The sequence below is a fragment of the Pleurodeles waltl genome, chromosome 10 (genome assembly GCF_031143425.1).
Source record: "Pleurodeles waltl isolate 20211129_DDA chromosome 10, aPleWal1.hap1.20221129, whole genome shotgun sequence".
NCBI lineage: Eukaryota > Metazoa > Chordata > Amphibia > Caudata > Salamandridae > Pleurodeles > Pleurodeles waltl.
Genome location: NC_090449.1, coordinates 448,374,916 through 448,391,966, shown reverse-complemented (window position 1 = coordinate 448,391,966; position 17,051 = coordinate 448,374,916). Strand labels below are relative to the sequence as shown.

Genomic DNA, 17,051 nt, shown 5'->3' with positions numbered 1-17,051 from the left:
ACTCGCCCTAATTTCATCCTAACTGTATGTTGGGCCATCATTGCTGTGCAACAGTGTTGTAAAACTCTTTACATGTTGACGTGTTCGGACTCCCTACATGTTAAAAACTAAGTAAAGCGACTATAGGTAGATACCTAGGGCCATATTTATACTTTTCGACTCACAACTGCGCCAACGCAGTTGTGCGTCAAAAAATGTAACGCCGGCTAATGCCATTCTGAAGCGCCATGCGGGCGCCGTATTTATTCAATGACGTTAGCCGGCGTTAGCCGGCACTGCGGAGTGGTGTGCGTCAAAAAAAATTACACACACCAGGCAGCGCCGGCGTAGGGGAAAATGGAGCTTGGGCGTCAAAAAATGGGGCAAGTCGGACTGAGGCAAAATTATCGCCTCAACCCAATTTGCGCCATTTTTCTTTTACTCCCAGACGCCATTAACATGACTCCTGTCTTAGCAAAGACAGGAGTCATGCCCCCTTGCCCAATGGCCATGCCCAGGGGACTTTTGTCCCCTGGGCATGGTCATTGGGCATAGTGGCATGTAGGGGGGCACAAAAAAAATATATACTTACCAGCACTTACCTTAAGTTCCCTGGTCCCTCCATCCTTGGGCGTCCTCCTGGGGTGGGCAAGGGTGGCAGGGGGTGTCCCTGGGGGCATGGGAGGGCACCTCTGGGCTCCTTCCGAGTCCACAGGTCCCTTAACGCCTGCCCTGAGCAGGCATTAAAAAATGACGCTAACGCGGCTAGACGTAATTTTTTTTGACCCGCCCACTCCTGTGCGTCATTTTTGCACGGGAGTGTAAGTAAGGCGCACAGGCCTGGGAGTCATTTTTTAGACGGGAACGCCTACCTTGCATATCATTAACGCAAAGTAGGTGTCCACGCTAAAAAATGACGCAAACTCCATGAACTTTGGCGCTAGATGCGTCTAACGCCAAAGTATAAATATGGAGTTCGTTTTGCGTCGAATTTGCGTAAAAGAAAACAACGCAAATCCGGCGCAAACAGAGTATAAATATGGCCCCTAATGTGCATTGAGTCCATGACAGCAAAGTCACCCACCCATGTACAATGACATATGTTTCATATGTACATTTCAATCTACATGTATTCCAATGTGCAGCAACGACGGTGAATTAGGTACATATCTATGGCCTGTATTTCACATGTCAGCAGTCTTATGCCACCTCTACAGATGTTAGATGTCAGGTAATATACAATGTGTTGGTGATGTGTGCATACTGCATAACTTATTGTACATTCTCTCCTCTCAACATAGTTTCCCTGCCGTGAGGAGAGTGAGACAACCATCAGTGTACTGTCCACTAGTTGACCTGGCTACCATTGAGGACGGCCATGTCATCCAGACATATCGTCTGAATCGCCACACCATCATGGGTCTATGTACACAGTTGGAGCCAGATCTGATGCCAGCCATTCACAATCCCTATTGCATACCTCCAATAGTTCAAGTATTGTCAGTGCTATACTTCTTTGCCACTGGGTCCTTTCAGAATACTGTCGCCTTAACATCAGGGATGTCTCAGTCTATGTTCAGTCTGGTGTTGAAGGATGTACTGTGTGCCTTGTTGAATCACCTGAACAGATACATCAGGTTACCCCAAAGAGCAGATTTGGCGTTTGTGAAGGTAGACTTTTATGTGATGGGACACATTCCTCATGTGGTAGGAGCTATCGATGGCACCCATGTAGCCCTGGTCCCTCCCAGTGCCAATGAACAGGTGTATATGAACAGGAAGAACTACCACTCAATCTATGTACAGGTGGTTGTGTCTGGCAGACCACTACATCTCACAAGTCACAGCCAAGTTTCCTGAATCAGTGCATGATTCCTACATAATGTGGAACAGCAACACATATGTGATATCTTCCATTGAAGAACCGCGTAGTGCACCATGTCCCTTATTGGGGGTCTCCGCTTCTCTGCTGCCTGATGCTTCCACCCCATGGGGGCCCAATTAGAAAGCTTACCTCAGCCTCACTCTAACTGATACACTGCTCCACAGCACAGCGAGAATTTCACATGGTGCAAGAACAGGATTGGGCACCTGTAATGTGAACACTCCCAGCACAGAAGTTGACAAAACGTTGTGAGGGCCCTGGGACTTTTGCAGGAGAAACAATGCCCCCTGGACATACAATAATTCCAACCGTGGCTGAGGCTGGCAAGTGCCGAGCGCAGTGTGTATATATATATATATATATATATATATATATATATATATATATTTACATACAAATGCACACACACATATATATATTAAATTTAGAGGCTTGGGTGTATTTGGTAGTAATGGTGTTTTTTACACTTAGGAGTGGATAAGTGTAGGAGGCTGGACTGGCTTGTAGTGAGTACCAAGGGGTACTTGCACCTTGCACCAGGCCCAGTTATCTCTTATTAGTGTATAGGGTGTCTAGCAGCATAGGCTGATAGATAATGGTAGCTTAGCAGAGCAGCTTAGGCTGAACTAGGAGACGAGTGAAGCTCCTACAGTACCACTTAGTGTCATATGCACAATATCATAAGAAAACACAATACACAGTTATACTAAAAATAAAGGTACTTTATTTTTATGACAATATGCCAAAGTATCTCAGAGTGTACCCTCAGTATGAGGATAGCAAATATACACAAGATATATATACACAATACCAAAATATGCAGTAATAGTATTAGAAAACAGTGCAAACAATGTATAGTTACAATAGGATGCAATGGAGACACATAGGGATAGGGGCAACACAAACCATATACTCCAAAAGTGGAATGCGAACCACGAATGGACCCCAAACCTATGTGACCTTGTAGAGGGTCGCTGGGACTATTAGAAAATAGTAAGGGTTAGAAAAATAGCCCACCCCAAGACCCTGAAAAGTGAGTGCAAAGTGCACTAAAGTTCCCCAAAGGACATGGAAGTCGTGATAGGGGAATTCTGCAGGAAAGACACAAACCAGCAATGCAACAACAATGGATTTCCAGTCGAGGGTACCTGTGGAACAAGGGGACCAAGTCCAAAAGTCACAAGCAAGTCGGAGATGGGCAGATGCCCAGGAAATGCCAGCTGTGGGTGCAAAGAAGCTGCTACTGGACAGTAGAAGCTTAGGTTTCTGCAGGAACGACAAGGGCTAGAGACTTCCCCTTTGGAGGACGGATCCCTCACGCTGTAAAGAGTTGTGCAGAAGTGTTTTCCCGCCGAAAGACCGCCAACAAGCCTTGCTAGCTGCAAATCATGCGGTAAGGGTTTTTGGATGCTGCTGTGGCCCAGGAGGGACCAGGATGTCGCAAATTGCGTCAGGAGACAGAGGGGACATCGAGCAAGACAAGAAACCCTCTCAGCAGCAGGTAGCACCCGGAGAAGTGCCAGAAACAGGCACTACAAGGATGCGTGAAACGATGCTCACCCGAAGTCGCACAAAGGAGTCCCACGACGCCGGAGAACAACTTAGGAGGTCGTACAATGCAGGTTAGAGTGCCGTGGACCCAGACTGGACTGTGCACAAAGGATTTCCGCCGGAAGTGCACGGAGGCCGGAGTAGCTGCAAAAGTCGCGGTTCCCAGCAATGCAGTCTGGCTTGGGGAGGCAAGGACTTACCTCCACCAAACTTGGACTGAAGAGTCACTGGACTGTGGGAGTCACTTGGACAGAGTTGCTGGATTCAAGGGACCTCGCTCGTCATGCTGAGAGGAGATCCAAGGTACCGGTGATGCAGTTCTTTGGTGCCTGCGGTTGCAGGGGGACGATTCCGTCGACCCACGGGAGATTTCTTCGGAGCTTCTAGTGCAGAGAGGAGGCAGACTACCCCCACAGCATGCACCACCAGGAAAACAGTCGAGAAGGCGGCAGGATCAGCGTTACAGAGTTGCAGTAGTCGTCTTTGCTACTATGTTGCAGTTTTGCAGGCTTCCAGCGTGGTCAGCAGTCGATTCCTTGGCAGAAGGTGAAGAGAGAGATGCAGAGGAACTCGGATGAGCTCTTGCATTCGTTATCTAAAGTTTCCCCAGAGACAGAGACCCTAAATAGCCAGAAAAGAGGGTTTGGCTACCTAGGAGAGAGGATAGGCTAGCAACACCTGAAGGAGCCTATCAAAAGGAGTCTCTGACGTCACCTGATGGCACTGGCCACTCAGAGCAGTCCAGTGTGCCAGCAGCACCTCTGTTTCCAAGATGGCAGAGGTCTGGAGCACACTGGTGGAGCTCTGGGCACCTCCCAGGGGAGGTACAGGTCAGGGGAGTGGTCACTCCCCTTTCCTTTGTCCAGTTTCGCGCCAGAGCAGGGCTAAGGGGTCCCTGAACCGGTGTAGACTGGCTTATGCAGAAATGGGCACCAAATGTGCCCATGAAAGCATTTCCAGAGGCTGGGGGAGGCTACTCCTCCCCTGCCTTCACACCATTTTCCAAAGGGAGAGGGTGTAACACCCTCTCTCAGAGGAAGTCCTTTAGTCCTTTGTTCTGCCATCCTGGGCCAGGCCTGGCTGGACCCCAGGAGGGCAGAAGCCTGTCTGAGGGGTTGGCAGCAGCTGCAGTGAAACCCCAGGAAAGCCAGTTTGGCAGTACCAGGGTCTGTGCTACAGACCACTGGGATCATGGGAATGTGCCAACTATGCCGGGATGGTATAGAGGGGGCAATTCCATGATCATAGACATGTTACATGGCCATATTCGGAGTTACCATTGTGAAGCTACATATAGGTAGTGACCTATATGTAGTGCACGCGTGTAATGGTGTCCCTGCACTCACAAAGTCAGGGGAATTGGCCCTGAACAATGTGGGGGCACCTTGGCTAGTGCCAGGGTGCCCTCACACTAAGTAACTTAGCACCCAACCTTTACCAGGTAAAGGTTAGACATATAGGTGACTTATAAGTTACTTAAGTGCAGTGTAAAATGGCTGTGAAATAACGTGGACGTTATTTCACTCAGGCTGCAGTGGCAGGCCTGTGTAAGAATTGTCAGAGCTCCCTATGGGTGGCAAAAGAAATGCTGCAGCCCATAGGGATCTCATGGAACCCCAATACCCTGGGTACCTCAGTACCATATACTAGGGAATTATAAGGGTGTTCCAGTAAGCCAATGTAAATTGGTAAATTGGTCACTAGCCTGTTAGTGACAATTTGTAAAGAGAGAGCATAACCACTGAGGTTCTGGTTAGCAGAGCCTCAGTGAGACAGTTAGGCATCACACAGGGAACACATACCTATAGGTCACAAACTTATGAGCACTGGGGTCCTGACTAGCAGGGTCCCAGTGACACATAACAAACATACTGAAAACATAGGGTTTTCACTATGAGCACTGGGCCCTGGCTGGCAGGATCCCAGTGAGACAGTGAAAACACCCTGACATACACTCACAAACAGGCCTAAAGTGGGGGTAACAAGGCTAGAAAGAGGCTACTTTCTCACAATAAGGATATAGGGTGGTGATGGTTATTTTTCGTGTTTAGGGGTGAGTAATGTTATAAGATGGTAAAGGTATTTACAGAGTTTAGGGGTGGGTAAGGTTACTGGTGGTAGGGTTGTTTTTAGGGTTTGGGGTAGGTTAGGGTATAGGATGGTAAAGATGGTTTTAGGGTTTGGATTGGGCAAGTGTATAGGGTGTTTTAGGGTTTGGGGTGAGGTTATAGGGTGAAAAGGGTTTATTTATGGTTTAGAGGTGGGTAGGGGTTTTGGATATTAAGGGGGGATTAGGATTTAGGGGCGGGTAAGGGTGTAGGGTGTAGACAGGGTTTTTAGAGTTTGGTGTGGGTAAGGATATTGGGTGGTAAAATTACAAAGAATAGGAAATTAAATATACATATATGTATATATACTGTATATATATATATATATATATATATATATATATGTGTGTGTGTGTGTATGTGTGTATATATATATATATATATATATATATATATATATATATATATATATATATATATATACACATGCAAAAAAGAATAGAGAACTCTGGGTAGTTCCCAAGTTTAGGTGGAGAGCAGCTCTAATAAGGAGCACCCTGCAACACCAGCGACACTCTAGATTTGCTCACCTCAAATGTCTGTTTATTAGGCAAAGTCTTTAAGCATTGGATCAGCACAGTGCTATCCATGCCGAGCTAGATAGTGGCAAAGTCTTTTGCCATTTGTACAGCAAAGTCTTTAAGCATAGGTTTGACACAGTGATCAATGATGTCATAGATCATGTCATGAGTGATGTAATATGTGAGCAGGGCACAAATTATAGTTAGCTCTGCTAACAATAAATGGTGAATTTCTGTGTTTTTTTAGTTCAAAACAATAAGGTTGTCACTGACATATTCACCTTACTCTAACGTTACTTTAACCTTTGGTTTTTTCAGTGAATTTCGAAGTTTTTTTTTTTAAAATAAACGCAGACCTTTTTATCACACCTAACTATAACGTTACTTTAACCTTTGTTTTTTTCAGTGAATTTCTAGGGTTTTTTGTTTGTGTAAAGTAATATTTTTTTACCACTTGTAAAGCCAACCCCTTACTGTGGACGGGCAACATTTGTCCAAAAGGCCTGGCTTGTGGAGGCCAGGCTCTGCGGCAAACCCCAACAGGCAGCCAAGCCCACAATGCACACAGCCTTTGGCTGTGCACACGCAGGGGTTAGCAACATGGCCAGGCCTGTGGCCAGGCCCGGTGGCCACAGCACCCAGGAGCAGGCAAACAACCTCATGCTCCACATGGCTTTTTGCCACCGCAGCATGGAGTTGGCCACAGGGCCTGGCTTACAGCTAGGCCTTGCATCCAACTCCCAGAAGCAGCCACCTGGAGGCACCCATCCCTACGCTATGCTCAGCCTTTCTCATGTGATGGGGGGTTAGCTCCAGGGTCTGTGATCCCTGCTTCCAGCTCCCCACAGACAGTCAACCCCATGCTGCCAACAGCTTTTGGCTGAGAACAATAGGGGGTTGGTCACAGGGCTTTGCCTGCTACCAAGGTCTGTGGCCAAACCCCCAGCAGACTGCAAACCCCACACAATGCACAGTCTTTGGCATACACAGCATAGAGTTTAGCCTTCAGGGTCTGGGGACCCATTCCAAAACATATATAATAAAGGGAGGAGGTGTGCAGCCCCCTCCCCAACCTTTAAAAATAAAAATTGAGAGGAGGCCGTACAGATCCCCTTAACAAGCTTTCTTGGACCCTGGTGACCCCATCCCTGGGCCAAAAGTTAAGATGAAGTGCAGCTTCCCTCCTCAAGCCTCATTAGACCCGGGGGATCCAATCCTACAGGGCCAAACCAATAAATACGGGGAAGGAGACAACATGGTCCCCTGCCTGAGCCTTCATAGGCTCCAAAGGGCCCACATCCTGGGGCTATTTTTTGTTTAAAATTGTAGTAGGGCTGCACTCCCCCCAAGCCTTATCAGGTCCCATGGACCCCATCCCCTGGGGCCAAAGCCAATTAAGAGAGGGAGGGGGCTTGCAGCCACCTCCCTGAGCCTTTTTGGCCCCGTGGCCTCCATCCCCTGGGGCCAAATTAAATAAAAAAGAGGATGTGGCATGTGTCCTCCCTCCCTGAGCCTTATTAGGCCCTGGAGACTCATCCCCCGGGGTTGAGTAATTAATAATGGGAGGAGGCATGTGGCCCCTTTCCCTGAGTCTAAGTAGGCCCCAGGGACCTCATCCCCGTGGCCAAAGATACTAATAGAGAGGAGGGGGCCTTAGCCTTTTTAGGTCCAGGGGAGTCCACCCCTCCGGGGCCATGTATTTTTTTTGACGGGGCCATGCAGCCCCCTCACTGAGGCTTCTAAGGCCCCAGGGACCCCATCAACTATGTCAATCTATTTTTTCTTTGAAAGAGGATGGTCCCCCTCCACAAGCCTCATTAGGCACTGAGGACCGCATCCCCCAGAGTGGTATTCATTTTAAAGGGGAGGGTGGCCTATTATGGCCTTGAGGACCCCATCACTGGGGGCCTCCATTTCAAAAAAGTAGGTCAGGGCACCCACCATGCCCCAGGGCCCCAGGAAGCTCCTCACATGATGCAGGAGTCAGCATTGCTCGTACCTGGAAGGAACAGCTATTTATGCTGCTCCCTCCAGGTGGTAGCAATCTGTTGTTCTGTTTCCCTGCCTGCATCAGTGTTGGGAGGAAACATAATACAAGGCTGCTACCAGCTGGCATGAACATTTTTAAGGCTCCTGCCCACTGGAAGCAGACTCCATTTTTGCTTCTGTTTGGCAGAAGGTTAAAAAATGCTTCTGTGCAGTAACCCTGTCCTATTAAATCCATTGGGGCCCAGGGCATGTAGTCCCTGGGGCTAATTATGGCTCAGGGAAGGGGCTGTGGGCCCTTCTCCTAAATTAGTAAATGGTACCCCAGGAATGGGGTACCCAAGCTGAATACGGCTTGGGGAGCGGGGCTGCACATCACCCTCCCCTTAATTAATGTATGCAGCCCCAGGCCATCTCTTTTTTATGATCTTGTGGGAGTCCCTTGTCATCTCAACAAAAATTGGCATTTTTTCAACTTTGGCTCCGGGAGTCCATACTCTGCCCCTTTACATCTTTTTTTAAAGATCAGGACAGGGGACTAAGGGCCTGATTATAAGTTTGGTGGTCAATTTGCCAGCCCATCATGTTGGCAGTCCTCAAAAGATTATCACGCCAGCAGTTCCAAGACCGCTGTATTACGAGTTATACAGGAAAAACCGCTGTCTGCAAAGCAAATAAGGCAGACTGCCAGCAACGCAGCAGCTTGTAACTAAGTGGTCTCACCCCCAGTGCCATCAGTGCTGCGGCCATCCACTGAGCCTATTACAAATACACAGTTGCCATGGCAGTCTCCTTGTGGTTGTCATACAATGGCAGTCGGACGCTGCAATCCGCATCCACCAAAGTAACAGACAAACTAACACACATTGGCCAAGTGGACACACCTGCAAAGCACACTATAAAACACACCCCTCCACATACAACAATCTTTTGCATTTCCACTGCAAGACAGACCGCACATCTTGGCATCCATTTTTTGTTGTAAGGCAGCCCTTTTTCCACCATCACATTTTACACCCTTTACACACATTGTCTATTTTTTTCCATATTCATTTTTCTTGTTTAGTTAGTCACTTTCACCTCCTTTATCTGTCCAAAAATCCATGTTTTTCAGAGGATGAGCTGAGAGTCATGGGGGATGGAATCATTAGAGTAGAGCCACAATTGTTTAAAGCCCAAGTCCACTACACTCTTCTAAGTAGGAAAATGTAAATGTGGGACAGGATAGTCAACAGAGTGAATGTCAAGCACTAACCTGTTTGTCCCATGGAGATACAATGCTGACCCAAGATGCTTGTTCCCAACTCCACCAAGATATTGCGTGCCTCCCCATTACTTGTATGTGACTGGCATGGGAACGTTGCTGGGGAAAGGGGATGGGTTAGAGAGAGAGAGAGAAACACAAACGTCACCTGGCAGGATCAGGATGGCTAGTGGTGGTCTACAAAGAGCAGATATCTTCTATGATGAATTAAACATTTAGTCAAATAACATGTTTCATGTAATAGATATACTAAAATTACTCTTTGCCAATTCCCACAAACTAGGTGTACCTATCAGGGTCCCCTTTCACGCTTTTGATGGCTCTCTCCTCTCTCTATGGATCTTCAAGAAACAGTATGGAACCCTCAACCAGATATAATATTTAGCCTTCTATACTATCTACATTTATTCTCACCTTGTTCCCAAGTCAATGTGGCCCTTAGCTAAAGTTTTCCAGAAATTTAGTGTAAGTCTTGCTCATTGGGTTTTGAGACTTTTAAAAACACAGTCACATTCACAATCATAGACATATAATAGGCAATAAAAAATGAAAATCAATTCTTAATTATTTAGAGTTCTCAAATATTCAGGGATTAATCAGCACAGTGCGTTAGTATCGGAAAGAATACAGTTCAGTGTTTTAACCAAACTCAGAGCATTAATATATAAAAGCTCACTTTCGTATGTAATTGGTGCCATCACTGTTACATAACAGTGACAATTAAAAATGGAAATAACAGACCGTTGATTCATGTTTTGAAAACTATCGTCTGCCAAGCACTGAGTGTTCTTTATCATAGGAAATTATTGGTATCACAAAAATGCTACATGAAACTAAACTATAACAGACATGTTCATAGTACATCATTGAAAATAAAAATTGTCCAACATTCAAGCTAACAACAATGAGTGTTAATACTGGGCAGACAGACAGTATTCAAGTAACCAAGGACACTGATAACATGCCCTTCTAGTGCGCGCTGCCCATCTGAACATCCGGCAATCAACTATCAAAAGTAACCAGTAAGAAGCCTTTTAAGTGCGTGCAGCACATTATTGCCTTTTTTGATGCTAATCTTCTTGATCTCGTCTTTTCTAGAACGGACATCCGCAACTCTGGGCTGTGGAATAGGTGATCCAGTAACAAGTGCGGACAAGCAGATAATCCCACTCTGCATCTGAAGACCTCTGACAGCAAGCATTCATCTCAAGGCTGGTGTGGCTTTAAATACTTGCTGGACCTGGCCACACCCAGTCCGATTCACCTGGCCACACCTAGTCTGAGTCACCTGGCCACACCCAGTCATGAGCATGTCACAAGCTCAGGTAACACGTTGACAGTGCCCCAGATTCCTACCTGAGTTCAAAAACAAGCATTGGCTCAAGTAAACATTTCTAAAAGGCAACAACAATCATTGGCCCATGCAAGGGAAGGTAATTTGCTTAGGGACACACTTTACTAAACACCAGATGTGTGTTCTGGAGCATATTTGGGTTTGCACGCCTGACAGTGAATGCTGTAGGCACCACCCTGCACACAAATGAGGACATCAGGATGAGGTTGAATGACCTCAGGGGAAAGGTCTGTTACCTAGTTTCAAGGCTTTAGCTGCAGGCCAAGAAGACTGGCAGTGTGCCTCCCGATGCCCCATTAGTACTCTTTCCCTAGGAGGAGAAGGTCTTGGCCATCCTCCATCCTGAGAACTTGACCGGAATGCCTAGGGGAATGGAGTCTGGTAAGTCACAGCACAAGAACTGTCATAAAAATGCAGTGTTCTACATGCTCACAGCTCGGCTTTTGCCACTGGTGTTCATGTACTTCACCGACATTCAATACCCAGAGTATCTGAGTGTTAACACTGTCAATCTGTATTGTTGGACCAAACACCACAGATACCAACGCCCATCACATGCCATATGTCCAAATGGTGCCTGTAAATCTTACAATATCTTGTGGCATGTCTCAACATGTAAATGTATGCCCAAACCTAAATGCAGCCTGCATACAGATGTAATACCCAAAATGTGTCTAGTGTGTGTAGTACAGAGAGTTACCTGACTTCAGCTCACAGGAGGCCTCGTTTCCCTAACTCCAAACACCATCTTAGTGTTCCCTTGTCCAGATACTCCTGTTTGTAATCTCTCAGTTGAAGTGCTCTCACTTGGGAGGATGCCATGTGTATAGCGTTTAGTAAAGGGAGTGACATGACTACAACTCCCACAAGGCCTTGTGCCTGTAACTCCAAACACCAGCCCACTGGTCATTGGACCAAAGACACCTGTTTGTTAACTCTCAAATGTTGTTTACTCACTTGGGAGGATACTATTTGTCAAGTGTGTGAAGTAGAGGTAGTGACCTGACAATAAATCCCATGAGTCCCTGTTTCTGTAACTCCAACCACCAGCCAAGTGTTCACTTGCCCAAATACCCCTGTCTGTCAACTCTCAATTTAAGTGTACTCACCTGGGAGTGATCAAGATGCAGATCATGCTCAACTCAGAGACGTGTAGGTCTACCTAGCTCCATCTTGACTTGCTAACCCTAGATGGGACTGTTGAGAACAGGAATGACACCTTACCCGGTGTGTACAATAAGTATACATAAGGTCACAAGATGCATCACCAGATTGGTATTGGCAGCAGACATATTGACACAGCACTGTGCACATGATGACTCCAGTCACATATACCACAAAGTCCTGGGTTTGCCTGCTTCCCCCTCAACTAGGCCTCCAAATATTTAAAGCCATGTCTTGACTCTCCACTGTGTTGCCTGCACTAGTGGGAAAATGTAATTTTCAGGCCATCTTCCAAAATGCAACTGATCAGCATATCTCATCAGCTCCTTGAGTCAAATTGGGTTGGTATGCTTCACACATGTTATTTCAAATCACCATATACCATGACTACTTGGCACAATTGGATTACCTACAATTTAACTTTGTCCAAGGTCTCTGCTTACTATGACAAAAAACCTGTGGAGATGGATGTCACAATTCAACCAGTAACAATGTATGTTTTTCATCAACAGGTCAAGCTGCTGCTGGGCACTGCGAGGCCACGGATCAGACTTCCACTACCCCCTCCTGGATGAAGCCCGTATTGACAGCAACACTCCTGGACTTCTGGACGCGGAGGACGGGTCTGACCCATCTAGTCAACATGGTGAGACGGCAACAGTGAGTCTCACTGTAACAATAAGGTCACCTCCCAGCCCTCTTCCATCAACATAACAGGAAACCATTCGACCTCCAACCTGTGGCCCTAGCACAGTGTCTACCATATTGTGCCCCCCCAGTCCTGGGGTACTGCACCAAACTTTGGACAATGAGGCATCTAGGAACAAGTTGGAGAGGGCACACTGTGGCAAGGGTATAGGCCTGTGGGGATAGGGCACATGGGAGGGATGTTGCCGGCCAGCAGGGTGAGGCCACTTGGGCTGCTCATGATGAGGACATCATCAGCCATGTCCTGGAGGTCTATCAGGAGTCCCAAGGCATGATGGGCCAAGTGCTGACCGAACTCAGGGAAATCAAGTTGTTAGAAAGGGACACGCATAGGAACATTCATGAACAGATGGCGGTCCACAGTTCTAACATGGCCTCCCTAACAGGGGTGTTGAGGGACTTACATACCATACTGAGTTGGGTTTTTCCAAACCAGTCCACCCCTTCCTTTGGCTCATCAACAGCAGGCCCATAAACATCAGTGCCACCCATAGGAAGGGAGGCCCTGCCAGAGGAAGAACCAGCCACAGACACCCCTGCCTCTTTAGCAGCTGATCACCCCACAAGTGGGGATGTCCAGCAAAGAATCCAGGAGGTGCAGATGGCAAGACACCCACCACTTCCAGCAAGTGACCTCTTCCTTAATGTCCTCCTTTGTGTGCCACACATTAACTCTGTGGACTGATCCTCAACCATATTCCAGTTCCAATGGGAGGAGTATTCTGGACTTTGGACATCCAATGGTGAGGCATCTGTTCCAGTGAATTAATTCACCATGACTAACCCCTTCACATAATTATTTGGTTAATTCATGACACCTATATTTTCTGTAATTTGTAGCTTCACAGGCAAATCATCCATCACTGATTCATTGCCTGCTGATTTTGCTTTCAGATTGAGCCATGTAGATATGTCACACCATGGGAACCATACGATAATGATCTAAGGTACTTGTTCAAGATGGAATATGTTGCATGTGCACAGTTTCCAACTCAGGATTACAACCATCCCACACAAACACATACGTACACGTATCTGGTCAAACTGAAAAATGTATTAGAATGTTCAGCACATAGGCTGTCAATATGTCTGAACTATTGGAAACTTAAATGATTGTTTCATACTGAGTAAATGAACATATTTATAGGTCCTCCAGACCACAGAAGGAAGGGATTTGTCACACATTGTCCTTTAGAATAGGCAAACATTGAAGTGGTTGATGTCACCTGTTGGAGCCTTATCACAGACCACACCAAAGTAATCCAGCATCACATTATCCAAGATTCAGACAGATGGCAGAACAACAGTTCCTGAACACAGGGCCATTAGAATCCAATGCTCATGCATCAGGTGGTATGACACAAACAGTATTCTGGCACAGGCAGTGTGGTCTACAATGATGAAACACCTCTACAGGTATACACAGGTCACACACAATGAATGTTTAGCCAATGTGAATGGAAAATGACTTGGTCCTAAGATAGGACTACATATTTTATAATCACATGATGATACACATGATGCTTCAGGCCCACCGCAGAACACAAAACAAGTCCAATAGGCACTTCTGAACTTCCATCCAAACACTGTGCAAGTTGTCTTGGCACAGGTCTCATACACCCAAACTATGTGCCCTACATTACCTGGAACAATCTTTGTCCACTTTGTGTGTCAGAACAGCATCACATACCTGTCAATATCACAACTCTGAAATACCCCCATGAAGATGTCATGGTGAAAATACCTGTATAACGAACAAAGCAAGGAGTATGGGCTTGAAACCATACAGAGGACACAAGTCACATAGCAAGCATCTGGAAAACAAAGTACATTGCTATAATTCTAACACAAACAAAGCAACATTCTCAATTTGGGGAAGTGGCAAAAGCTGTCTTATCAATCAGCCGTTGGCTGATTTTTGCAGTGTATCAGCTCCCTAGCTGTTTGGAAAACTGCAAACTCCATTCATTCTCACAACTGCAGTTCATTGTACAGTCACAGTCATGACATCACATGAGGTGCTTACACTCATGAGAAGACATGTATGATGAACAACGCATGCGTATATCATGCATGTCTTTACAGACTGGTCTCTACAACAACTGCGTCTTTACCTCGCATGCCTTTACCACGCATGCTTTTACCACTCATGCCTTTACAATGAATTTAATTGTAAAAGCATGTTTGATAAAGGAGCATATGTGGTAAATTCTCCTCCGCCCTGCCCCCTACACCTGACACCATACTCCACCCGCCTAAGCCCATAAAACTGCCCCTGAAATCCCCTGCTATGATTACTAACCCCCTGCTCTACCCTGCCCTGTATTAAAACCTACCCCACTACCCTAAAAACTACTCTGACCCCCCCAACCCACCCTAAACCATAAAACCTACTGTGTCCTAAAAACTACCCCGCCCCAACCTAAACCCTTAAATGCTACCCTGCCCTGTCCTAAAACGTACACTTGTCCTAAAAACTACCCAACCCCCCAACCCACCCACACCCCTAAAACCTATTATGTTCTAAAACCTACCCTGACCTATCCTAAAAACTACTCCGACCCCCACTTCCACTCTAAACCCTAAAGGCTACCTTGCCTTGTCCTAAAACCTACCCTGCCCTGTCCTAAAAACTACCCCGACCCCATCCTTAACCCTAAAAACTACCCTACCCTATCCTGGAAACTACCCCGGCCCTGCCCTAAACCCTAACACCTACCCTACCTTGTCCTAGAAACTACCCCTCCCCTGCCCTAAATCCTAAAAGCCCCCTGCCCTGTCCAGAAACCTACCCCACCCTGTCCTAAAAACTACCCAGCCCTTCGCCCCCGCCCTAAACCCTACCCTGTTGTGTCTTAAAAACTACCCCGCCCCACCCCACCCTAAACCCTTATAAGCTACCCTGCCCTGTCCTAAAACTTACCCCGACCCAGCCTAAAACCTACCCCAATCCCCCACTCCCACCCTCAACCCTAAAACTTACCATGTCCTAAAACCTACCCCATCATGCCCTAAAAACTACCCGACCCCGCCCTATACCCTAAAATCTACCCTACCCTGTCCTAGAAACTACCCGTCCTCACCTTACACCCTAAAAGCCCTCTGCTTGTACTAAAACCTATGCCACCCTGTCCTAAAAACTGCCTGCCCCCGTTACCCTGCCCTGTTCTAAAAACTAACCTGACCGCCCACCCCCACCCTAAACCCTAAAACCTATCCTGTCCTAAAACCTACCCCACCCTGTCCAAAAACTACCCCAAACCCCAACCTAAATCTAAAACCTATCCTGTCCTAAAAACTACCCCACCCTGTCCTAAAAACTACCCGATCCCTGCCCTATACCCTAAAATCTACCCTGTCCTAAATCTTACCCCACCCTATCCTAAAAACTATCCAATCCCCTGCCCCCACCCTAAAACCTACCCTGCACTGTCCTAAAAACTATCCCTCCCGCCCTAAACCCTAAAAGCTACTCTGCCCTGTTCTAAAAACTACCCATCCCTTGCCCTAAAACCTAAATGCTACCCTGCCCTATCTTAAAAACTACCCCACCCTGTCCTAAAAACTACCCCAACCCCCTCACCCTGAACTATAAAATCTAACCTGCCCTGTCCAAAAAATGGGCCAACCCCGCCTTCGCCCTAAATCCTAAAAGCTACCCTACCCTGTCCTAAAATCTACCCCGCTCTGTCCTAAAAACTACCCCGACCACCCACCCCAAACCCTAAAACCTACCCTGACCTATCCTAAAAACTACCTCGACCCCCATTGCCACCCTAAACCCTAAAAGCTACCTTGCCCTGTCCTAAAACCTACCTTGTCCTGTCCTGAAAATTTCCCTGACCCCACCCTAAACCCTAAAATGTACCCTACCCTGTCTAGAAGCTACCCCTCCCCGTGCTAAACCCTAAAAGCTACTGCCCTGCCCTTAAACCTACCCCACTCTGTCCTAAAATCTACCCTCACCCCGCCCCCACCCTAACCCCTAAAACCTACCCTGCCCTGTCTTAAAAACTACCCTGACCCCACCCCATCTTAAACCCTTAAAAGCTACCCTGCCCTGTCCTAAAACGTACCCCGCCCTGTCCTAAAAACTACCCTCCCCCACCCTAAGCCCTAAAACCTATCCTGCCCTGTCTTAAAAACTACCCTGACCCCACCCCATCCTAAACCCTTAAAAGCTACCCTGCCCTGTCCTAAAACCTACCCCACCTTGTCCTAAAAACTACCCCAACCCCCATCCTAAACCCTAAAATGTAGCCTGTCCTAAGAACTACCTCATCATGCCCTAAAAACTACCCGACCTTGCCCTATACCCTAAAATCTACCCTACCCTGTCCTAGAAACTACCCGTCCTCACCTTACACCCTAAAAGCCCTCTGCCTGTACTAAAACCTATGCCACCCTGTCCTAAAAACTGCCTGCCCCCGTTACCCTGCCCTGTTCTAAAAACTAACCTGACCGCCCACCCCCACCCTAAACCCTAAAACCTATCCTGTCCTAAAACCTACCCCACCCTGTCCAAAAACTA

At 46.9% G+C, this 17,051-nt stretch overlaps 1 long non-coding RNA gene across 2 annotated transcripts in view; it reads left to right on the top strand.

The window, feature by feature from the left end:
* Positions 1-17,051, top strand: part of LOC138261604 (uncharacterized) — a 201,597-nt gene that overhangs the window by 173,867 nt on the left and 10,679 nt on the right. For both annotated transcript variants that reach the window (XR_011199122.1, XR_011199123.1), the window contains 2 exons: positions 10,393-10,619; positions 12,325-12,458. This is a non-coding gene — a long non-coding RNA (uncharacterized lncRNA). The remainder of the gene's footprint in view (positions 1-10,392; positions 10,620-12,324; positions 12,459-17,051) is intronic.